Source organism: Tachypleus tridentatus, chromosome 6 (genome assembly GCF_004210375.1).
Source record: "Tachypleus tridentatus isolate NWPU-2018 chromosome 6, ASM421037v1, whole genome shotgun sequence".
Taxonomy (NCBI): domain Eukaryota; kingdom Metazoa; phylum Arthropoda; class Merostomata; order Xiphosura; family Limulidae; genus Tachypleus; species Tachypleus tridentatus.
The window spans coordinates 99626123-99653277 of NC_134830.1; the positions used below are offsets into that span (position 1 = coordinate 99626123).

Sequence of the window (27155 nt, forward strand, 5' to 3'; positions counted from 1 at the left end):
TTTCGTTACTTTATTTTCAATAGTCTAATTTTTGATTTACATAAAAGAATTTATACACACACATCTTAAATCCATACACGATGTTATTTATAAATTACTTTAAATAATAAATTCCACTATACCTGTCACTGATCAATGGCAGAGTTTAACTACATTTCCAAAACGATGGTAATCTCTGTCTTCACACACACCGCAAATATTTCATGCTCAATACAAGTGATTTATGTTAAGCTATTATTTAGACTTTTATTCCAGTGCTAGAAATAACTGAGGAGAAAACACAAACAGAATGCATCTTCTACACATGTACTACCCAAACAAAACTATGTAGCATACATGTACTCCTGTAACGTTGTTATCCGATAAGTTAAACCTATAAATTCATATAAAACCTTGCGAGGCCTCCCACGCTCACCCATTGCGCAGTCAGCATCACATGTACAGCACGTGCTCATCAGTTAGTGTCATTGGTTCTCAATTCCGGTATCAAGATGTGTTTCTATGACAACCGTTTTGCGTATTTTCACCGAGATCATATGTTTCGTCACCTTTGTAGTCGAACACGTGCACATAGCGGGTAAGCTTCCCTCAGTGCCTGGAGTATCAACTGAGATATTGCACCATCAGCTGTTGTTTCTATACGCCTATTTTCAAGAAAATTCAATATTTATTTTGTATCCCCGATATTTAACAGAAAGATTCAACAGCATAAAATAAGGTCAATGACCTTTTATTCAATAACGACAGTACCCCTGAAACTACTATTAAAAACAAAGTATTAACTACACGGAACAGTTTGTGAACTGTACAAAATTGTACCAACGAATAGTGGAATTAACATTCACATTATTACATCCCGACGGTTGAAAGGGCGAGCATGTTTGGTGTGACGCGGATTCGAACCCACGACCCTCAGATTACGAGTCGAGCGCCCTAACTACTTGGCCATGCCGGGTCTTTACGTCATAGTATTACGACGCAGAATATAACAATCGCCAATTCATAGCAATTGAACTACACAACGCACGATTCGTAAACAAACTTGCGATAAGCTATCACTCCTTAAAATAACTAAATTTAACACTCAAGCAATTTAAATTATGTAAATCACAAAACTCGCATTATATACGTAAATACGGCTGATTTAGGTTGAGAAAATTTTTATGTAGAGGAGCCAACAACGAAGGTTGAAACGTTGTTCGCTCCTCTACATAAATTTTTTTTCAACCCAAACCAGCCGTTTTTACTTATATATTTTTCTCTACAAGTGTTTTCTCGTTATTACTGAAACCTCGCATTACTTAAATTGAAACAATTGTGTATATTTAAAAAGCTTTTCAAAACTTCTGTAAAGTAAATTATGTGTATATTTAAGCGCTAATCGATGTATTAAATTACGAACAACGAAGCCAACTATTTTTTCATAAATAAAATAATACAATGTTTTTAAAACTATTAATAAATTACATATTTAACCAAGAGGAATGGTGATAATGATAATTCCTAATTTACGTGTAAGGAAAACTCAATAAATGCGTATGTCTTACAATCAAATTTGGAAAGGTGCGGAAATAAATTACTGCTTCCGCAGATTTATATGCAAAAACGGCTCGTTTGGGTTGAGAAAATATTTTACATAGAAGAGCGAACAACGTTTCGACCTTCTTCGGTCATCGTCAGGTTCACAAAGAAAGAGGTAACTGACCGGAAGCTGACCACATGTTTGAAAGGGGGTGTGTAACTGAGTGTCGAAATGTAGAGGGCGGTATTAGATGTTTGAATATATAATTTTATTTATTTTATTATATTAATATAGGTATAAAGGCGTTCCTTTATATTGGTTTATTTTGGATTTAAGTTGTTGTATAAGTAAGGCTTCTTTAATTTTGCGTTTGTTTATGTTTGTTTCTTTATTTAGTATTTGAGTGTTTTCTATGGTTATGTTGTGTTTATTTGACTTGCAGTGTTCGAAAACGTGTGAAGCTGACTTTTTATGTTCTTTGATCAACCAACAGAAAGACAACTTAGATAATTTTAGTGACATCCAACAGCCAAACTTCCCAGGTAAAATTACAAATTTATATTTTCCAAAAACACCTAAAAACAACATCTTAAACGATTGTTTCAAAGAATTTTCTCACAAAACCATCAATATAATTTCACAAAACAGAAAACTAAAAAACAACCTTAATTAATTCCATTAAAAACCTAAAACAAGACAAAAACATAAAAATTCTAAAAGCAGATAAAGGTAACGCTATAGTCATAATGAACACGAATGAATACATCCAAAAAATGAATAACATCCTATTAGACACGAACAAATTTAAACCAATACACACAAATCCAACAAAGACACACGAGACGCAACTGAACAAATTGCTACTACAAATGAAAAAAGCCAACACAATTTCACAAACACTTTATTCCTACCTACGTAAAACCGACTCACGCACACCGAAAATATACGGCATCCCCAAACCTCATAAACCAGATTGTCCATTACGACCAATAATGTCCACATATGAATCGTTTAATTACAATCTTGGTAAATACATAGCATGGGCATTCTCCAAATATGTAACATCAGCCAGCTCATTCATCAAAGACTCTTTTAATTTCAAGTCTAATCTAAATCAACTTAATCATAAAGCCTTAATGGCCAGTTTCGATGTTATATCCCTCTTTACAGAAGTTCCAACCACTGAAGCCTGCAAGATAGCCTTAGAACTCTATATCAGAGACCCTAACCCAACTATTGACATTCCCAGTAACCAGTTAGCAACCCTCATAGAATTCACCACGATAAAGACAAACTTCATGTTCAACAACCAAAACTATATACAAACAAATGGCCTAAGCATGGGCAACCCAGTATCACCAGTTCTAGCCAATATTTTTATGACACAAGTTGAAACACAAGCAATTAACACAGCATTACATCCACCACTATACTGGTACAGATATGTAGATGACACGGTTGCGGGATTCAAATCTACAGAACACATACTTAATTTTTTCAATCACATTAACGCTATACATCCCAACATTAACTTCACATGTGAACAGGAAGAAAGCAATCAAATATCATTTCTTAACCTCAAAATTACAAGAACCGACACACAATTCAAAACAGAAATCCACCGGAAAATCACCCATACTGGACTATACATTCCTTGGGACTCAGTATACGAAACAAAACAAAAACTCAACATACTAAGAAACCAAATAAACACAGCCATAAAACTATGCTCACCAGATAAAATTAACGATGAATTAGACAAAATAAAACAATACTTCATCAACATCAATAAGTTTCCTCCACAAACCGTGGAAAACATTATACGCACACACCTAGACAGAAAGCAAAATCAACCAACTAAAGTAAATATATCTCACGAATCAAAAAATCACGAAACCATATACTGCTGTATACCATATATTCCCGACATCAGCAAAGAAATAACCAACATTTGGCAAAAACTAGTAACAAAATATGACATTCCAGTTAATACCAAATTTATTCAAAAACCAGGCACAAAACTGAGGTCTATACTATGTAAAAACTACACTGACAAACACCACACCAACATTATTTACAAAATACAATGTGATAACTGCCACGACTTCTATATTGGAGAAACAAGTAGAAAAATGGAAACCAGATTCAAAGAACATAAAAAGTCACCTTCACACGTTTTCGAACACTGCAAGTCAAATAAACACAACATAACCATAGAAAACACTCAAATACTAAATAAAGAAACAAACAAACAAACGCAAAATTAAAGAAGCCTTACTTATACAACAACTTAAATCCAAAATAAACCAATATAAAGGAACGCCTTTATACCTATATTAATATAATAAAATAAATAAAATTATATATTCAAACATCTAATACCGCCCTCTACATTCCGACACTCAGTTACACAACCCCTTTCAAACATGTGGTCAGCTTCCGGTCAGTTACCTCTTTCTTTGTGAACCTGACGATGACCGAAGAAGGTCGAAACGTTGTTCGCTCTTCTATATAAAATATTTTCTCAACCCAAACGAGCCGTTTTTGCATATAAATTTCTCAACAAGTGGGTTTCTCGACATCACTTCCGCAGATTGATTACGTTATATTAAAACGATTTTGGAATCTCATCACGTCGAAAGTACATGTTGCCACGTCGGATCATTCTCTATCTAACGACTATGCATCTTGACAGAACCAGCGTAGTTTCCACAAAAGAAAGGTGTTGTAAGAATTTCGTATCACTATTGTCCGTAAACCATCTCGATGTTAACCCAGCGCCCTTGCACTAATCTGAATGCTCAGAAATCCACAGGTGCTACGTTTAGCGACTTGACCGATACATTTTCGTACTTACTAGCATAAAAACCCAGTTTATTTTCCAGCTGCTCGAAGTATGTGATGGTTGAAGGGACAGTTCGTGAAGCAACTTGTATATACATAACTTTTGTTGCTTTTAAAGGAAAACATTTTATGTTCGTAAAGTCTCATTTATTACAAAAAGCCAAACTCTACTTATCACACCTGCTTTCAGGTCTCTTTTTGGATGGCTTTGCTCATCCATATTATTTGGTTTTCCAAAGCAATAAAGTATAACGGATGCTTTACACCGTCTTGGGAAATTAAATCCCTGACCTGTAAAGGTTGTTACATATCTGACCGAAAACTAGCCATTTTTTGGCGGCATCACATTACCTATGTGTCGCCCAAAACATTTCACCGCGATTTTATAGTTCACATTGTTTTGAATTTTGCGCAAAGCTCCTCGAAGGCTCTTTGTGTTAGCTTGTTTAGCAAATAGAATGAAAGCTGCTTGTCAACGTCTTCCAGTGACACTTCTTGGATTACTCTTTTACCAACAAAAAGTAAGATTGGCTGTCACATTAAAAAGCCTCCACGGCTGAAAGAGCGAGCATATTCAGTGACCAAGAATTTGAGTCCAAGATCCGCAGAATGCGAGTCGAGCGTTTTAGTCACCAGACTATGCCACGACCCACGACTTTATATCGGATATAGTTGTCGTGTGGTTCATTGACTTACATATTCAAAACCGTTTTAATATAGCGCACTCAACGTTTTGTAGTGTTTTATCGGAAAACAACCTAAAATGATTGTTTTAAACGTACAGCTACATAACTGACACTACGAGAATCGAAGCATAAATTATACCTCAAAGCTTTCCACTGGGTTACATGTGGGCAAACGTAAGTCTTAGGTACGTTGGCATACACTGTGTGGTAAATACAAAATTTATTTAAGGAACAACAAAACAACAAAATTTTAGGCCACAGGTAATATCTTCCAAGATGTTAAATGATTACTTTATACAATAAGACAAATTTATTTATATAGAAAAATAAAATCTTTCACGGTTATGGCCATAATCGTCAACCCTCCTTTAAGCACTGTCATACGAGTCCGGAATTTTGTACCACCATGTTTGCTTGTTTGTAGTTCAATATAAAGATATACAAAGGATTATCTGTGTTCTGCCAACTACGGGTATCGAAAGCCAGTTTCTAGCGTCGCAGACCGCAAACATAACGATCTGCCACTGGATAGATCTACCACTATGAAGGTTTCCCTTCAAACTTTACCAGTTATACGTTTTGAATAAATAATATTAAAACTTTCATTTGTTTCTATTGTATACTTAACCAAATTAGTTACTTGGAGAGTCATTTATCTATAAATGTCACAATTAACGGGTTAAATGTTTAAACTGATTCGGTAAATTTCATAGTACCAAGAATAACTTTTATTCGTTGTCGTAAAAACGTGGTTTTAGTCCTAGAGAAGTGGTGAGTTTAGTTTCCTATCCTACGTTTATAGAATAAACCGTACAAATAAAAAGAAAAAAAGGATTATATAATGACGAGATTCATCTAAACGTACTTTTCTTAAAAAACTTTGAAAAAATGAAAACAAATATATATTGTATATGTAGTTATTTAATCAATGCACGGAATACATGTCACACAACCAAATTATCCAAAAAAACTTCACTATTTATTATTTATTATATAACATGCAATTTAGGTTCAAACTCAATATCAAGAAGTTTTGTCATTTAAAATCGTCGACCACTTACATTCAATAATTATTAAAATGCCACATTTCAGTAAACGATGAAAATAATAAAAAAAGTTATCTAAATCCTTAATAAGTTGTCATCAGTCAATTAGCTAGGCTTCAAACACTATTCCTGTGTATTTACATTAGAAAATGACTCGTCGAATTCAGTGCATCAGATAAATATCGAAGTGAATAAATGTATTTTAAATTACTTTTCAACTAGATATTATCGTTTGTTCATACTTTTTAACAATACCGTCTCTGTCCCAGTTACGATCATTTAAAACCATAAGCACTTATATCTGTTCGTAGTTTAGTTCAAAGCTACACAATAGGTCATCTATGCTGTACCCACTAGAGGTATTGAAACCCAGTTTTAACAACATAAATCTGTGTTACTGAGACAAATTATGAGGGAAAAAGTAAATGACACAAAAGATGAATTCCCACAGAAATTCATAAATGGACATACATTATTACTATAAAAGGTAAAACAAGAGGGAGTTCTCCTTAATTGCATCTCTTGAAATTCTTTTAGGCAGGATTAGAGTGAATTAATTTATGAGACCTTTTTGTCCTTTAATTAGCCCTCGAGTAGCTTTGCGCGAAATTCAAAACCAAAACAAACTTAACATTGCAGTACGATAATGCAAAAATGTTTCTACTCTTGTTTACGGAAATTCAATAAATTAAATTTTATAGATGAATTATGAAATAGCTATAATATAAATCATTTGAAATTACATACAAAGTCTCATTTATAAGCACACAAACAAAATGTTTAGAATCAGGACATAAACCAACATGTTAAATACAATCTCTCCTGTATTAAGTACATGTATCATAATGACTAACAACACATTCTCTTGAAGGTTAATCTTTCTTATGAACATTTTAGATTTTACATGTTCTATTTATGAAACCACGTACCTTTTTGTGATAATTATTTCTCTTGTAATAATTTCTAATATTCTGATGTTTGAATTTTAAATGTCAAAAATCCTGGATTAATTAAAGCAGGTTAGAGATTTTCTGAAAGCTGATTATATCTGTACATTATAGTTATTCAATCAATTGTTCTTTAACCTTTCTTGGCAACTCACCACCTTTAATGTCATGCAAAGTTCTTTGGTTTGGCGTTTTATGGCGTAAAGCAACTAGGCTATCTTCGCCAAACATCCGGTAAAAAGTTAAAATTCGTAAATCTGAATAAAGGTAAGACAAAAAAAAGTTCAATTTTTGAATTGAAAACTTAAATAACATTAAATCTAATATTTAAATCTAGTTTACAACAGTAAGAGAGAAACTACAGTGATACAAGTTGAAAAGACTTTTTGTAGCATAATTTTAATCATCATAACTCGCCAGAAGTTGGCCTTTCCAGTCCTGGTTTCGAGTTATTTGACGTTTCGGCTATTTTATACTTTCATATAGAACTAGTTGTACTTTAATTTGTAATAAGGAATTATATTTAAAAAATCTAATTTATGAATTAAAAACTTAAATAGCGTTAAAAAGGTCAATGGCCTTTAACAATCTAAAAACATTTGTAAAGCGGATAGTTTCACCATCGCCAATGACACTGTACAAAGTTATGGATAAACCTTGGGACAAAACATGTCTAAAATGGAGCCGTCGTTGAGAGTTGTAACGACGCAAGACAACAAATGTGGCTTATTGTGACCCACAGACAACACACTGATGCAGTCCCAGATAAAAGAAAACGATGTGTTAAAAAAACTGTGACCAATGCATAGTCTAGTAAGGACTTCCTCTCTTCGATCCTTACGGAAACAAGACGGCCAAAGTCGAATAGAGAGTTTTATTTGGGAAATACTGTTTTCACGTTGCTTACTCCAAATCGACTGCCAACTGACACGAAGCCGAGCCTTGAATACAGGATCATAGTCCATGGATAGAACAGATACAGCAGTGATAGCGCCAGATCAAACAGACTTAACCGCGTTGTCGGCGAGCTCGTTCCGGCGAATACTAACGTAGCCTGGATAGAAGTAGATGTTAAAGAGAAATGGTCCAGTCGGTTTTGAATATCGGCGATAAAAGGGTGTGAACTAACGTGAAGCGAGTCCAGGGAGAGTAGAGAACTAAGCGAGTCACTATAAATAATGCAACTCGAATACCGCTTACCTCTCTACGTGATCCAGGGCAAGAGAAATAGCATACAGTCAAGCAGCGAGTATAGATACTGTAGAGGGGATTCTGTGTGCAACCACCGAACCACAACAAACCATGACAGAGTCACCTCATTTCACGCCATCCATATAAATGGGAATGAAAGGATGGCCCAAAAGATGTTCAGCAAATAACAGACGGCACTTACAATCGGGAGTATCTGATTTCCTCAGATGACTTAAAAAAAGGTCACATTTGAGGATTGTAATAAGCCATGGTGGGATGGGCTGACCAGTGGATACAGCAATGTTTTCCAAGGACAGACCCAATTCATCTAACTGTGCCTGGATACGAAAGCCAAAAGAAACAATGACACACTGTCTGTTCTCATAAAGTATGACCCACTGAAGAAGGAAAACACAATTCCAGGTGGGATCCTGTGGAAAGGATAAAAGTTTTGAAGCATACAGTAAACACAGCTGCAAACGGCAGAGGTGTAGAGGAAGTTCACGATACTGTGTACAAACTCTGGACTGGGGAAGTGCAGAAAGCCCCAGTGCAAAGCCAAAGTCCCTGATGATGAATGGGGTCCAACATCTTCAAGGCTGAGGTCCTGACAGAGCCATAGACCAGTAACCTGTAGTCTAGTTTTGATCGAATAAGAGGGCACTATATCTTTAGCACAGAACATAGATCCCCTCCCCCAAGTGGTGGAAGAGAGGACACGGGAGATGTTCAGTGCTCTTGTGCATTTGACTCGTAGCTGTTTGAGGTGTGGTATAAATGTCAGCTTAAAGTCAAAGAAAAGGACGAAGAGCTTTGTGTCAGGGACCATTGGTAGCAGAACTTCACCAACATGGAGTTCAGGATCAGAATGAATACCCAGTTGGTGGCAAAAGTGCATGCAAACGGTATTAGAGAGAGAGAGGGAAGTTAAAACCGTTTCCTGTGTGGTCTACTTCAATAAATTATTGAAGGCATTTTATAGCTAATGCTCAATACACCTCATGTTCGACGACTGACATGAGATGTGAAAGCCATCGACATAAGAGCCCGTATGCAACAGGAAGAGGGAGGTGTTCAGTATAAAGATTAATGCCATTACTGAAGTGTTACACTCAAACCACAGCCATGGTGGACTCCAAGTTCCTGTAGTAAAGAATGGAAAAGTATCGAACCCACATGAACTTAGAATCACTTGCCCATTAAAAAAAATTATAATAAAAATAGGCAAATGACCCCGTAACCCATATAAATGGAGGTCTCGCAAAATGCCATACCTCCACGTAGTATTATAGGCTTTCTCAATGTCAAAGAATACTGATAAAAGATGTTGTCATTTGAGAAAGGCTTCTCTGAGTAAAGTTTCAAGTCGAATCATTTGGTTCATGGTGGAGCGCTGTGGCCAGAACCCACACTGGGTGGGCAAGAGAAGGTTGTTTGATTTGAGGAACCAAACAAGACGAGCATTAAACATCTTCTCTTACCTTTCTTACAGAGACAGCTCAAAGCAATTGGACAGTAGTTTGAAGGAAACTTGGGATCCTTTCCAGGCTTTGGGAAAGGTAAGACAACAGCCTGGTGCCAGGCATCAGAAAAACATTTTCCTTTCACATTCTGCTAAAAACAATAAGAAGAATAGCAAGTGAAGCAGGTGATAGATGGCGCAGCATCGCGTAGTTTATATCATCAGATCCAACCAATATATTGCCAGACCAACTTCTGCAAGAGCAGTGAAAGAGAGCCAGTTGGCTTGATCCAGTTTCCACTGAGGTGCGCGGGACAGGTGGCATCGACAGGAATGACAGGAAAATGACCACTGCCTCGTGGGTTACTGTCAACCCTCTATGAAAGGTAGGAGAATAGTGAAAGGGAGCAAACTGAGAAATCAATAGCAGTAAAGGACTGATAGATGCATAAAAGTAAGTATAAGAATCAGTAATGAAAAGAGAAAAGTAGTAATCTGAGAGCATATGCTCTATGAAGTGACCCCTCCCGTGAATATCAGTACACCCCCAAAGAGGATTATGTCCAAATCTCCCAGGATTAAAAGGGAGATGGCAAGTGCTCATCAACAGCATTAAGGTCTGATTGATCATAGGCTTCTTCAGGAGACAGAGAGAACAAATGATGGTATGACCAAAGGAAACATGGATGGCTATGGCCTCCAAAGGTGTGTTGAGTGGCAAAGACAGGGTGGGCACATGCTGATCAACCAACAGTGCCACTCCTCCATGCACTCGTCCATCACACAACCTGTCATTTACGTACAAAGAAAATTGCCGAAAAGTGACTGTATCAGCAGGTTTCAGAAATGTTTCCCGTAAAGAAAGACAGAGGAATGGTAAGAAGCAATCAGTGCTTTGATGTCACCCAGATTAAAACGTAAACCTTGACAGTTCCATTGTATCAAGGTGACCATTTTTATTTATGTTTAGGTGAACTGGGTGGAGAACCCTTCTGTTTCTTACTACTTCTATTTTGTTTATTCAAGGGAGGTCTATCGACCTTCATGGATCTTGCCCTGGGTCAATTAGACAGGTCTCTCTTGCTGGAAGAGGATTTCAGTGACTGAGAACATGTACAAATGATTGTTTTGCATCTTAGGATGGGAGAAGAAAATGCACCCGAGAAAATGCCCATAGCCCGAATCTAAGGAAGTGTATCTTGGGATTTACTGGAATGATGTTGGGGACAGATATGGGTGTTGACGTTGATTCATCAATTTTCTTAACCATGGAGGCCAAAAGACCTTCATATGAGAATGATTCTTTTGGAAGCATGGAGAGATCCATCTGCACTCCCACTGGAGTAGTGAAAAAAAGTGCAGCAGCATACTTCCAAGGTGAAGTTGTGTATAGTAACTTTCGAGACTCAGTGAAAGTAATGTTTTGAATCGTTTTCAAACATTGCCCCTCTTTTTCTTCCAATCACTTAGAGTAAGAACAAAAGTAGAATGGGTGACTGCCATTGCAATTAACGCAATGAGAGTCTGTTTCACATTCATAAGCATCATCGTCCTTGCCTCCTTAACGAGCAAACATCAAGGAACCATGACATGATGTCTTCATGTGACTGAACCACTAACACTTGAAACATTTGAGGGGATTTGGAATATATGGCCGTACCTTGCAATTAAGATCACCTGCCTTCATGGTGGCAGGTGGATGCAGTGATGCAAATGTTAAAATGAATGCATTGGGTGACATCATAATTCCATCTTTGCAAATGTAGATACACCTCACTGCAGAAAATCCTTTGGTGGAGAAACCAGTGATAATCTCCGACTCAGGGATGTTCTTCAAATCCCTCTCAACAATAACTCCTCGTGACAAATTCAAAGTAGAATGGGGAGTAACCTTAATGGGTATATCTTCAAACACCTTTAAATGTAAGAAGAGTTCACTGTGTTTAGATATGGATGTTTTCACCAATATGTCAGAATGAACTGACTTTAAATAGCCAGCAAGTTCCTCTAGTTTCTTCTGAATAAAAAGGGAGACATTTGCCTTAAAGGTTTGTCTGAAAGAGAATGTAATATAAGAAAATGAGGTATAAGTGTTTTTTGAAGATTGCTTCTCAAAATATTCAAGATGTGGTCGTTTACATTCGGACTGTTTTTCACTGGTTTATTTAAGTTTTTATTTGGGAGATCCATAATAAAAAAAAAGATATTTCTGTGTCCATTGACCCCACCCACCATGGAGCCCTACGAGGGGACGCATTACAATGCTAAACAAGGGCACTGCAGCAACGTCAGAGTTTCGAGAGCACAATACCCAAACACCAGCATCAGATACAATGTCCACAACACCTGTTGAGAACATCCAACACTGATACTTGGTTTACCCTAACCCAAGTGGACCAGCCAATTGACCCCAGAAGACCATCCCAAAGCTGCCCATCTATAGGGATTCAAGGCCAAAGTGGTGTGTTAAGGTTGGATGCCTCAACTATCAAGATCCTCTCCTCCCTTTCATCAACTGAAGAGATCCCATACACAAGAAGCAATGTGGAATTATAAAGTTACCCTAGGTTCTGAAGGTGACTGAGAAGTAGGACCCACAATAAAGTGGGGATACACCATTTATCAGTCTTATCCAGCTTAACATAAGGAAAAAAAGAGCAGTGTAGGGTGATACATATGTGAGATGCTGTAGGCTTGAGCACCCACATTTTGCTCTCCTAATTTTTAATTCTATATCCACAGCTACTCTTTTTCTTGTCCTGAGAGATTATTGGTTTGAAGAATAAATATGTCATTACTAAGGATATCAACTCAAATAATGAGAGCCATACCAATTCTAGATGGAACATTGCAAAATGTAGGGTTGTACATGTAGTACCTCCAAACCAAAGAATATCAGTAGTAGTTACCTTAGAAACAAGAAGTAGGAAATCTTACCACCTCATCAATAGGAGCTGCAAGACTGCAGCTGTGAAGATCTTACAACTGATCAATTTCACCCATAGAATAACAAGATCTTCTCCCTCAGCAAATCTTATACCTTGTAAGATTGATACTGGGGACACCATATATCAGCTCACATGACAACTTCCAGATGTAGAGAAGGGAAAAGCTTTCAAATAAACAAAAGTCGCAAATGATACCCTTGATACTCCCACTTACTCTGATCCTGACTATACAGCAACCATCCACTGATAGGAGTGCAACGTTACTACTATCATATTTAATGCCCTTTCTGTTCCTACATTAAACCACACTGGAAGTGGAAAGGATGGGTGAAAAACTTGAGGAGATAAGTATCTATTGGAAATAAATTTTCAGTTTAAGGAAATGTTAACTTACAATATAATATCTTACATCTAATCACAAAAAGCTAGAATCCCATAATAAACAGGTGGAGAGTTAATAACAACAGGAAGTCCCCAATGGAAAACCACATGGTGTCAAAGAAGTGCAAGTAGTATGTTGTCAAATGGGTAGATACAGAAGAGGGACCCCAAGAAAAATTAAATAAATAATGCTCCTCCCCTCAGTGTAGAGTACTTATGGCATGGCAAAGGCATAAATGAGAGTTCAACCTCAATCACCACTTGTAAGCATCTGAAGTTCCACACTAAATCAACAGTAGGAAGACACTTCTCTACTTTTCATCTCATAAACAGGTACTTATAGGGAAGAGGAGATTACATGCCAATTACCTGCCTCTGAAAGTATGGACCTCAAATACAATCAACACCATATTTACTGGGAACAGACATGGCCAAAAGCAGAAATGCAAAGGGCCCAGGTGGATATTCATATCTAGTCCAAAAGCTGGTGGCACTGTAAATTTTTGAACCAAACTACAGGAGGAAAATACCGAACTTTATGCCTGTGGAAATTCACGTGTCTTATCCAGCTCCAACAAACATCAGATCCACTGGAAACTAACATTGAGGTGATGGTAGGAAGGGGGATGGTGGCTATATTGGTTGGCATCTCCAGTTCGAAACTATCCAATTTAATGTGAGAACTTATATGGCTGGTCTAGCTACAACCAGAATCAGATCCTCGGGAACCAATATCCTAACTGACACACACATCTATAATATACAGATGATGGAGTACTACATCCAACATATGGTGGCATCTGGGATTATACATCACATCTGGAGTAAGAAGGATATCATGCCAAATATATGAGCAGAATGCCCCTACCTTATTTTCAACTGAGTGGCATTATGCACAGTCCAGAGGACAGGCCTCTACTCAGTGTCTAGAAACTAACAAGCCACAAAGACTCCCACACACACCCAACTAGAAGGAGGAGGGAAATAATGCACTGCAGAGTCCAGAGGACTGCAGCATCTGAAATAGTGCTATGAGTGACCATGAAACCCTATTTTGAAAAGCAGAGTAATCACATTGACAAGGCACATCATCCAATACTTGGTGGCATCTGGAATTGTATGTTGGGTCCATGGTAAGATGAGCATCGAATGCTGTGGACCATGATAGGTGGGCAGTGATCCCTGTTTACTTGTGTTAGTTCATGAGTGGATGATCAGGGATGAACACATTTATGAAGCAAAAGACCATGAAGTATACTTATACTTATGAATGGTTCTACAGAATACCTCATCTTAACATGGGTGTTATACGACTTGAACATATATTATGGCATTGTATTTTGAAAACATAGAGGGCATCTAGCAGCATATGGAATAGTAATCAGGTCTGTAATAGCAAGAAAATCACCTAGTATGGTATATGATCACAGGTCATGCAATGTGGATTTAAGACTAAGTATACCTGGTCAGGCAACACTTGCCATAGCATGGTATCCAAACATGCAGTAAGGGACCCTGTAAAGGAAAGGAAAATAAACTGAGTACTAACCACATACAAATAAACTTTCATAGCACTGATGATGTCCTTCAGGGCAAGAAGGAAATGTGCAGTCATGGACATGGTAAGGTAACAGATCTTGTGGGCATAAAACACAAAAATGTTGATAAACATCAGAAGAAAATGCCAGACAAATGAACTGGTAAATTCAACCCATAAAGGTAATGAGAAAAAATTATGAGAAAGGTAAAGATTTCATGAAATAAATAGATTCTGAAACCCCATAAGAGTGCAGTATGTGTCATACAAGCTCAAAAAGCCCTGACTGGGCAAAAAATTAGAATGGTCATAAAGGTGAGAAATGGAGAGAAAGAAAAAGGGTGCAAAGGTAGAAATAACCTCTTTAAAAGCTAATGTATTGAGCATTAAGGACCAATTAGGTAAGAGGAAAACAAAGGAACTATAAAACAAAATGAAGTGAACAACAATCACTAACATATCAGAACAACACAAGCAAGAACAGGGACTTCAAATAAACATGATATAATAAACACAAAGGTTCAAACAGAGGAGTGGCTCCAATCATGAAGGAAAGACAAGAAATGCAAAAAGACTGAAGCAACAGAGATCAGACTAGCAACTGGAAAACACAAGCAAACTTGATAAACCAAAATGTGTCAAATAACTCTGCCTAATAGCCTACAAGAGAGGAAATCAAAAGACCCCTGTCAAAAAGGATATTATGTGAGGAACAATAGGTTAAGAAGGATAATAACCTTGTCTGATAGGTCAACTCTGGTATGTGAACCAGTTATGCTGCTAAACCACCATGAAGGTGAGATGAACTGGATGGGAAACAAAGGAAGGTGCATGTTGCAAATATCCAGCCCTTCTGATGGAGGACCAGACAAAAGTCATGAATAAAAGTAGAGCATGGTAATGAATGGATGATGTATGCTTGAGTGGGGCTAATGAAAGAGTGTTAGAAATAAAGGAAGTCGAAGGAGGGAAACATCAAAAGCCATACAGCAGCATAAGCCATGATTGAGCTAACCAATATCGAGCCACCAATATACAATAATACATAGTGGTTTGCATTATAACAAGAACCCTTAGGAGAAGACAAGTAGGAGGACATGCATATAGGTACCCAACCTGTAAACTTCTAACCAGATTCCACACACTCAGAATATGACATACCAAGAAAGTGATGTGATGGCACTGGATCAATATCGAAAATTCAATGTTTCAAAACAGAAATTTCTTGACCAAATGCTCTCTTGCCTGGTGATATGCAAGACTACTGTGGAACCAATTGGCCCTGAGATTCTAGAGAAAATTAAGTAACGCTTGATATATAGTAAAAAGTTCCAAGAGACTGACATGGAGGGAAGACTTAGAAAGGAAAAAAAAAGAGTCTAATGTCCCAAATCATTTCAAGTTGTCAAGATAGGATTCCCAACCAGGAAGAGAATCATCCATAAAATAGGTGACATTTGGGAAAAGGAAGGTAACAACTGCTGTAGTATTGTTCTGATCCAACCACAAGGAAAACTCAGTCTGTAAGAGAATGGCAACTAAAGTATCTCAAACTAGATTCCACTGGTCTATTAAAACCCAATAAAGATGGCAAATATACATGCAACCAAGAGGAATGAGGGCTTCTAGAGGAATCCACATTCCAAAAAGAGAGAGAACCTTTTGTGCAGTAGGAGAGGATAAGACAATGTATATGAGACATTACATAACTCTAAACCAAAGTGGAGGATATTGGGCCTCACTGAGAAGAGTTTAAAAACACACTAAATAAACTGAATATGTAGGACTGAGTCATCTTCTGAAGAGGCAAGAAGTCACCAGTCATCTATTTAATAGTGGAAATAAAAGATACTGGAACCAAGAAGGTAGGCAAAAGCCTGGACCTCTCTACAGAATGCATATGGTGCTAAAACAAATTTGAACAGAAGTACCTGAAATTGAAACACATGGGTATGATGAACAAAGAAGGTATTGTTAGGATGCTGGAGAGATGGAGAAATGCATTTGAGATATCAACCTTTGTATCTCACAAACCTGGAGTGAAAAACCAAATGAAGAGCTAGGCTCAACTCCATGGTGAAAACATTTTAGTTATGGCAAATCAATGACCAAGAGATGAAAAGAATCTCATTTGATAGCATCTTTGTGAAGTAAATCTTGAAGAACCATTTCCAAAAGGTGCTGGAAAGAAATGGAATTCTGAGGAGGAGAGAAGGAAATGGGAGCAAGAAACAAGAAGAATGGCAGTGGAGGATCAGTCCTTCAGAGACAATGTTCAGATTTTAGAGATCAATTACAAAGGGATTCCAAACCTAGACAAAGTGAAGGAATGCGGCTCCCACTGGCTCTGACTTGAAAACATTGAGAGATATGCAGATAATGTGACTCAATCCTTGTCTCCCAAAAGTCAAGGGAAGATAAGGAATGGAGAACATACCTGACTTATCAATTCCAGAAAAGGGGAAATAGGTCAGCAGTTCTCCAGAAATGACAATTGATTGAGAAGCATATTCAGGAAGGGGAAAAGAGTTGTCCAAATCCTTATCTTACACATCAGTCAAACCAGTGAGCAAAAGAGAAAGTAAAACCATTAGATAGCACTGAATGTTGCATGAAATTGGTTAATTCTCAATTTACTAGAGCAGCCATATCATGGGATGGTAACTGAGGCTCTAATCCAGTAAATGTTGTCAGTAAATACATTACAGCAGCAACAGCAGTTGTAGTCCTGACCACTTGAAATCATAAATGCATAATTCTTGCAGTGAAAAAAGGAAGAAAAGAAATATGATACATAAACCATAACCCTCCACACATACACACAAAAACCAAAATGATAAATAATATCAAAACTGAAGAAGAAAACTTAAAAAAATAAAAACTTTTTGATAAGTTAATCCAATTGTGAGCAAACCCATGTCTATTCAAGAACACTACAAATCAAGAAGTGGCTAGCTCCTGTGTGTGTGTGTGAGAGTGGGGGGGGGGGGTAAAATTTAGCTGTATTAGACACTTGAAAAAAAAGAAAGAGGAGTATGATGTTTTTTTCATATAAGAAATAATCTACAACCTGTTGTGATAAAACTGAAGGGAAAAAATTGTAGTTAATAAACCAAGTCTACATGGGTTACAATCAAGGACTTCAGGTGGTAATTGTCTTTCAGTGAAGGTTTATGGATCATCTGATCAGGCAAGTGAGGTCAATGTGATATTGTAAAAGATCTAACTTATTACTAAATAGGGTGTTGAAATTGACCTGGAAATTACAGGACAGTCAGCCTTAATTTTGTAGTGGAAACAGTTATATTGGGTGATAAAAGAATCTTTACAGAGCCATTTAACAAAATATTACATAATAAACTAAATACAATACTGTCTTCATTGAGGGGAAATCATGACTTATTAATCTGTTAACTTTTTATAAGAACATTATAATTTTTATATGGTTGAAGGAAAAATTTAAATTTTGTTATATCAGATTTTCAAAAAACTTAATAATTGTGTGTGTGTGTGTGTGTAAGATCAGTTAATCTGCTGAGTGGCTAGGTAACAGGAAGCAAGCTGTTATTAATAGAGTCTAATCAGAGCAGACCTTCATGTTTAGGTCTTTTCCTTCTCTTCTGATTAATACTGACAAGATTATCATTACTATTAGAAACACTATCCTGTATGGGTGGATGTTTGTGCAAGTAATTACTAATCATAGGATCCATAACTCGATGAATGAAGTCTAAAAAAAGTGAACATCTCCTAGAAATGGATTTTCCTATGAGGGGAAGAGTTCAGATTGTGATGATATCAACTTTAATGTTTTTTGTATATCAAAAGTAGTACCATTTATTGAAAAAAGACAATACATTTTTAATACAATATTTAATAAAGATATAATCAAATCCTCATGTACAGTCCTACTGAAAGTGGTGTTCTTAATGTGAGGAAGGTACTTTTATTTGAAACTGTGTTCTATTATAAAGAAATCATTGTTGTACATACCATAATTATTTTTGTAATTGTCCAGATCTTGAATTTACAAAGAGTGATTTTTTTATGGATTTTTGTTTGTGATGCAAATCAATAGATAGCACCACATTATATTTATTATTTCAGCCATATACAACAAAACATGCATGCATGCTGTATTGATTTTGGTTAGAGTAAATTTACTGGAAATGATATTAAACTGGTAGGTATTTCTAATTATATTGTAAAGGTTCAGGTACTATAAAATAGCCTGAATAAACTGATAAGTTGGACAAATTATTAGAAAAAACCTTTAATTGCATGTATTTGAATCACACATTAAACATATCCAAACAGAAGAAAACAATTTTGCCAGAGTAGTATTGTATTTGAATATACTGTCCATTTCTATCTTCTTTTAGTATATTTATTCTGAATTTATTATTTTTTTGAATATGTGAAGTTTTCACAATAGAAGTGATCGTGAAAAACCATTATGTTACTATCTACAAGAATAGTGCTTAAAATGACTATGTAAGGATGTTGACAGCAGTATATATCATAAATAGTTATTTAAGTGATATCAGGAAGTTATGACCTCCTCCCCATGTTGTAACAAGAATGATCATTAATTTAGGTAGTATATTTCACTCTGAATAAATAAGTTTCTTGTACAGTAAGACAGGTTGCAGTTAAACACTCTGGTACAATATCTCAATGGATAAAGTCTGAAGGAAGATACTTAATCCAGTAAATTCATCTGGTATACAGAAATACACACTTAGTATCTATTTCATTGTGTAACAAATACTGTGTATTTTGTTATATATTTAGGTCTGGTCTCATTATTTTGTTTACCATTAGTTATAGAGTTTAGTATTACTCTACACCCAATATCTCAATCAAGGACCTATATGATGACTGCTTTTAATACTGTTCACCTGTCATACTAAAGCAATAGTTAACATTGAAGAAGAGCATGGGACTTCATAGTCTATTCAGGCTGACATCGTACTATATTAAACCAAAATCATCTCAAAGCCAGTCTTTATCATTCAAATATTTATCAATATTTCTGTTAAATGCATCCATTACATCTGAAAGTAGCCTGTTTCACAGACCAAATGCCCTATCATAAAAGCAATGCTGTCTTAACTGAAGATGACTTCTTTCTTGCCAAGATTTATATTTGTTCCCTAGTTTTAGCAATCTAACTGTTAAATATGAAAAAAAAAGATGTGTCAACACTATCAATTCCCTTATCAACCTTAAACATCTAAATTAGATCCACTCTAAATCTTATTTTCTCAAGAGACAAAAAAGTTGAGATTCTAGCTTATTCTTGAAAGATAAACTTTTCATCCCATGTGTTATCACAGCAATCCTCTTTTGAAACCTTTCCAACAAATCATTGTCCTTTTCTGAGGTAAAGAACCAAAAGCTGAACACAATACACTAAATATGACCTAACCAATGACCTATACAATGGCATTATAACCTATTTAGACTTGTATATAATATTTCTGTAGATATAACCTAAAATCCTATTTGCCCTGCCACTAGCAATAATACATTGCTTGGATGGGTCAACACACTGCTCAGATAAAACACTTAAGATACCTTCCTTACAAAAAACTGTTAAAGGTTATTCTCAAAAATTATACTCATAATTCAAATCATGATATCCCATATGCACTCCTTGCATTTATTATAATTAAACTTCATTTACCATTTTTTGTCTAACTCGCCAAATAATCCACAAGCTTTTGTAAGACAGTAGCATCCTCCTTTCCAGCTGGCAACACCAAAATTTTTAATATTATCAGCAAATTTAAATGCTCTATTGACAATACCTTCATCTATGTTAGTGATGTAAATCCAAATGTATATGTCCTAACACTAAATCCTGAGGTACACCACTCATAACATTAATACAGCTTGAATAAATTAAATTATAAGAACTCCATTTCCTTCCAGCTAGCCAATTTTCTGTTCAACATCTTATCTCCCATGCCTAAAAAGAAAGCCTTTTATGTGGCACCTTGTTGAATGCTTTCTGAAAATCCAATTACAAGATGGTTGTTCAAAAAGTTTGTAATCAAATATAAACAAAACATAAATGGTATTCTTTAATAGATTGTTTAGGCACAGCATTCATTAAATTTTGTAGAATAGATGGTAACTGCATGTTGTGGAGACACAAGTGTAGAGGACAATGTTTCAAAAGTCTTCCCCCTTTCATCTTTCTGAGCTATAAGTGTTCATTATATTCTCAAACAAATCTTCATAACAATATCCAGCTGCAGCTTAACATTTTACACCATGAATTAATGCAATCAAATAATCACTAGTTACACTAAATCATCATTAACCATATCAGTTCCTAGCTATGTTTATTATCATCACATTGTATAAACACAGCTACCATATCAAGTAATCCTTTGCCAATAATTTAACATATATAAAAAGTCAGCAAACAAGGATGAAAATACTTCAGACAATATCTTCTTGAACTACAAATCTTGACTCCATTAAATGTAATTCTAGATAACAGCACAAAGCAAAAAAAAAGGGTTTGTAGTTTGAGTAAATAACAATATCTCCACCATTGTTTCCTTATTTTTTAGTTATGATCCCTATTTGCAAGTTTTTAAATTCCAAATTTTTTATTTATCTTGTAATAATTGTACATAACTTTAATAAGAGGTATACAAGTTTACAAAAGGCCCTAATACCAATAACATACATAAACATTTACCTGTTAAATTCCACACACAAAACAATCCTTCCCTCCTAAGTGTTGGAGAATTTGAATTACAGTTTTGTTAACATAAAACAAACACCAAATTGTATTATAAGATATGAAATTAATGGGTATGTATAAAGGAACTATTTACCATCAGAGTCCCAGATTTACCAGATTTAAAATTTTAAATTTTTACTTAGTTATAACATTGTTTACTTCTTGTTGCTTGGTTACAGTGATTAATTTGTATCTAAAAAAAAAACAAAAACACAAAAACTTTAGAAGTCTTAAAGTGTTTGTTATTTCATAAAATATAAAGGTTAAATTGCTAATTGCTGCTGATGGTGGAATTGCACTAGTTGTGCAACATCCTTTTATATTTATTGCTTTACTTTTTACATTAAGAGAGTATTGCATACTTCTAAATCCTACGAAATAATTAATGCATAATATTTTCTTGCATAATTATCAATTTAAAGGTGTGTTAATTTCAAGCTGTTGGTCACAAAACCATTTTTTTGTTTTTCTTTTACTCCGTGAAAATTTGGGCCTTGAGCTATGCATAAAATACTGAAACATTAATAATGATTTTATTAAATATATACGATTCTGGGTGTAATATCTGGAATATGTATGTCTTGCACGTTTTGTATACCTTTAAAATAGTAGCACTATCAGTATTACTAATAATTAAAAAAGTAGGAAGGAGTATTTGGAGGCAATAACCCTTGTTTTCTATGTAGTACATTTTCACTGAAAATTGGTGTGTTGGGGGGCATAATCGTGGTTTTTAAGACTGTTAGGGGTTTGGAATTCAAAAATCTATATTTATATTTTAAAGATAGTAAGGCTAGTGTACACAAGTTGAAGTTACAGAAAGCTCAAATGCAACTCCAATTAAGGTAGAATTACTTTTTTAAGGGAGTTGTCAATCTGTGGAATAGTTTGGAGGCATTTTAGAGGAAGTTAGAAAGTTTTTAAGAGATAATAAATGGATATAAGAAAAAAAGGTTTCAATATGTAATTTGAAGTAGAGTGTCAATAAAAAACAGAATAGTCTCAGTGGACCATATGGTCAACTGGAAATGAAGTAATCAATAAATGTTATAATACAACCTTTGTTAATCTGAATTCTCCGACTCATTATTTCAAAAATAAAATGAGTGGTTAGATTTACTTCAGAATGTCGTTAGATTGGTAAGTACGGTCTGTAGAGTAGACTACATTATAATTTGGGTCAACCTACCCAATCTTTTATGAATGAAAAACAAGTTTTACTGTTCATTGTTGCTACCCCACAGACGGATCTGAACCCTTAATACTGGTCTACTACAATTAGTATTGCAACGGGTTAAGGTTAGAATTTATCAAATTAGAATCTTGATAATACTACAAGTTATAATTTTATGTTACGACAAACACAAGTTACTTTATAACTAAGATGGTACTACTAAGTAGTATAGTATGTTATTACTATTAAAAGTTCTACTAGAACAATTTATATTACAGCCTTTGCTCAATACAAAATTTTAAAACTATTTATTAATTATTTAATTTTGTGACAGGTTATTTTGGTCCGGTCTAACTATACTGAACGTAGTAATTTAAAGTTATTTAGTGGCAGGAGTAGCTTAGTTATTATATACATTTTAATGTATGTAAAAAACAACAACTTACATATAAATACAAAAGTTAAAAACGGTGTTAAAATAATGATCACTTACTTACAAAAATAAATAATTTCTTCCAATTTATAGATGACGTAATCACTCAGGCACTAACAGCCCATCCAGCTACATATATTTATTAATGTTTTTGTCACGTGATAAATTTAATTTTAGTGCCCTCTCATAGCAAATATTATTTGTCGAAAACTAACTCATCATAATTTTTAAAAACAAGGAGTCTGTTGAACCATCGAGACTATTCCATCCACTATACTCAAGTATATTTTTGAATAATAAATAAATAGAAACAAATAATAGTAACAAAAGCATCTTCAAAAATAGCTCTCATAGTTTAAATATTTACCAATTCTTCCATTAAACTTCCTTAAATGCACTTTATCTCCTACATCTGATGGTAGCCTATTTCAAAGGTCAATCACCTCATTAAAAAAATAAAACTGTTTAATTTAAGATGATTTATAACCTTTCAATACTTATACATGTTTTCACTTGCCGACCCTATCCATGCGCTTAATGATCTTATAAACCCCAATCAGATTCTTTATAACTCTTATATCTATAAACGATTGTTTGTTGGTTTTAGAATTTCACTTAAAGCCACACGAGGGCTATTTGCACTAGCCGTCCTTAATTTAGTAGTGTAAGTCATCATCACCCACTGCCAACTTTTGGGCTACTCTTTTATCAACAAATAGGGGGATTGATCGTACTTTATAACGTCCTTACGGCTGAAAAGGCGAGTATGTTTGGTGTGGCGAGGATTCGAACCCGCAACCCTCAGATTACGAGTCGAGTGCCTTAACCATCTAGCCATGCCAGGCTCAATTTCAAACCGTTTTAACTTGCTAAAATAAATATTAAGTGGTCAGTTTAAAACGTTTATAGTCAGGAATAAAACCCTAGAGGAAAGGTGAGCTTATTTTAAATGTCATCTGTGAAACTACTCATAAAGACGTGTTTTCACTGTCGTACTCAAATATTAAACGGGATTTCAATATCTTAAACAATGCTTAACAATGAAGTAATGTTTCAAAATTGAAACAGTAATTAGATTGATAACAGTTTCGATATTGTATCATAAATTTATTTAAATAAGCATTGTTGATTTGTTCTTTTTCAATTTTCGCGTAAAGCTACACGAGGGCTATATGCGCTGGCCATCCCTAGTTTAGTAGTGTAAGATCAGAGGGAAAGTAGCTAGTCATTATCACCCCCACTGCTAACCCTTGGGTTACTACCCTTTTACTAGCGAACAGTGGGATTGAGCACCACATTATAACACCCCACGGCTGAAAGGGCGAGCATATTTGATGTGACTGGGGTTCGAACCCGTGACCCTCGGATTACGAGTCGAGTACTAAACCACCTGGCTATGCTCGGCCAGGAGTGACGATATCAATTCAGAATTAATTTGCTCGTCATGGACCTGGATCGTCGATAAAATATTCATTTGTAGACCGGATATAAGAATGAGTATTATTTGTAAGGTTGTTAACATTTTGTGTATAGACCATCATCTGTAATAACTATTAGTAATAACCGTTATTATAAAATTGTATTTTTTTGTTTATGTATTTGTGTTAAAGAAAGAAAATTGTGTATATCAGTCTTGTTGATAAATATAAATTTCATACCTATAAATATTTAATTAACTTTTAAAATAAAATTAAAAATTCTGGTTATTTGAAGTAGTAATACGTAACGTACTTAACATAATAAATCGGAGACTCGTACGAAATAAATTATAATACGTAACATCATTTTGACTTTTTGAGTTAAAGTTCTTTACGTTTACAGTGTTATATTATTTCAAATAATGCAAGAATATTTATTTAAAATAAATACTTATTGGTTCTCGCATGAAGTAAATTATATTAGGTTTGATAAAATATGATACAATTTTTGAATTCAACCACAAATTCAAATATTTTTAGGTTAACGTATTGTATTATGTTAAATGTATGTATACCATTAAAAATAGTATTATAGTCTTGGCTGGTATTAAGAGTTATATTCAACTCGGGATGGTTATGTTCCGTTTGGATCTCTTTTTCTATTTAAAATAAGTTAAGTTGTTCAATATTACATTTACATTTTCCATAAATCATAAAACATCCTCTCTTTCTCCTCTCCCCTTAAGCCTTTATACAAATGTTTTCTGCCTTGTGTTTAGAATATTGTAAGCTGAACTAAAACTCTTAAGCGACAGTTTGGGGCCTGTTACCAGTTTGGTTCGAGTTCTGAGACGTGATGATTCAAATACACTTCCATAATAATCTGTAATAATGAAAGAACATACACCCTTTAAACATGGGGACTCGTGGAACATCTTACAGCATCTGTGTACGAAGTATAATATTCACGACACAACAGACAAATTTATGTCGGTCAACTTGAGAATAAGTAGTATTTATGCAACTTAGAAAATGTTACAATTACTAAACTGAAGTAGCAATTAAGAAATCAAAATTTAACGACACCGCTTTTTATTAATTGTGTGCTTGACCAAATTTATGAATATTAGTATCAAGGAATTAATTATATTCTAAGTTATTAAATATGTTATAAATTCATAAGATGACAAATATGTTCATCGAAAATAACAGTAACGCTCTCTCGGTTTCATTCCTACTTCACAAGTTCAAATTTCAGTTTCTGAACATATCCATCATTTCAGCCGTGAGGGTGTTATATTGAGAATGTCAATCCCAATATTCGTTGGTAAAACAGTAGTCCGACAATTGGTGGTGTTGACTAGCTGATTCCCCCCAGTTTATCACTAAATTAGGAACGGCTAGCACAGATAGTCCTCGTGTAGCTTTGCACGAAATTAAAAAAACAACAAACCAAATCTATCTCTTTGGAGAAAAGATTTTTTTGTTTGTTTGTTTGGAAATTTCGCACAAAGATACTCGAGGGCTATCTGTGCTAGCCGTCCCTAATTTAGCAGTGTAAGACTAGAGGGAAGGCAGCTAGTCATCACCACCCACCGCCAACTCTTGGGCTACTCTTTACCAACGAATAGTGGGATTGACCGTCACATTATACACCCCCACGGCTGGGAGGGCGAGCATGTTTAGCGCGACGCGGGCGCGAACCCGCGACCCTCGGATTACGAGTCGCACGCCTTACGCGCTAGGCCATGCCGGGCCTTTGGAGAAAAGAACACAGCTAAAAATTGTCAAGAAATGTTGAAAAATCATTTAAAAAAGGTAAAATGCTCAAATTCTAAATATCGAATTTAAATAATCCTAACAATTTAATATTAACTAACTGAAAATATTTTCATTATGAACATTTACTTAACAAAGAGAAAATTTAAATATGGATTATTTTTAACCGTTTTACTTAACTAAATTTACAAAAGTTTTTGTTTTTCCATCATTAAAGCTAATTTCTTTATGTCATTAGTTACGTTTTTCTATATCTTCCACTGAATAATCATCAAAGTCAAGTGTTATTTTTCATTTTATTATAATTACTTTTTGTAATATTTTTTACTCAGTATATATATATATATCTTGTTGATGATTTCTTACATATATGTGGTATATTTCTAAAATAATCAGGAAAATAATTTTTTCAATATAATAACTCTTTGTTTTCATACGTAGCTTATATTTCTTTGCAATATTACACTTACTTATATTAACTATTTTAAAAGTATTTTATTTCGTTGAACTAAAACTTTTGACCAGGTAGTATTTAGGCTAATTTCATAATGTTCACATTTCCCTATTAAATGCTAAAAAGTTTTTTAATTTTATTTTTCTTTTACTTATTTTCATCTTTCGAAGCTCTACTCAAAAAAGTGGTTGAGTGTAACAATGCAAAATGCATATTTTTTCTTTATGTTCATTGGCCTTAAGATTTTGGCGAGCAGTGTATATCTTATTTCATCATTCGAACTTAATGCTTCCTTGATAACTTAAACAGAATATATTTCATGCATTTTACTTCTTATTAAATCCACAGTTTGACATGTTTCTCTCTGATAAGAGAAATATTCTTTGATTGAGATTCCAATTTTTAATAGTACACTTTTTACAAATTGAGACTTCTTACAAATTTTATCACATTCTAGATATATTCTGTTTCAGCCCTTTTACTAAATCTATATTTAACTATATCTTAGGCACTATATTTTGTCAAATTAATCTTCATTCATTTATGTTCCATTAACATACACACACAAAA

The 27155-nt window shown here is 34.8% G+C and overlaps 1 protein-coding gene across 12 annotated transcripts in view; it reads right to left on the reverse strand.

Annotated features, from left to right (window-relative positions):
* LOC143253173 (uncharacterized) overlaps positions 1–23083 on the reverse strand; it is a 75876-nt gene extending 52793 nt beyond the window's left edge. For 4 of the 12 annotated variants that reach the window (XM_076506561.1, XM_076506564.1, XM_076506552.1 and 1 more), the window contains exons 1-2: positions 22999–23066; positions 123–644 (exon numbers count right to left, since the gene is read on the reverse strand). The gene's annotated coding sequence lies outside the window, so the exon portion shown is untranslated. Of the gene's footprint in view, positions 1–122; positions 645–22994 lie in introns of those variants that run through there. The other 8 variants (XM_076506562.1, XM_076506555.1, XM_076506560.1 and 5 more) reach the window with 6 other exon arrangements.
* Positions 23084–27155: the final 4072 nt, after the last annotated feature.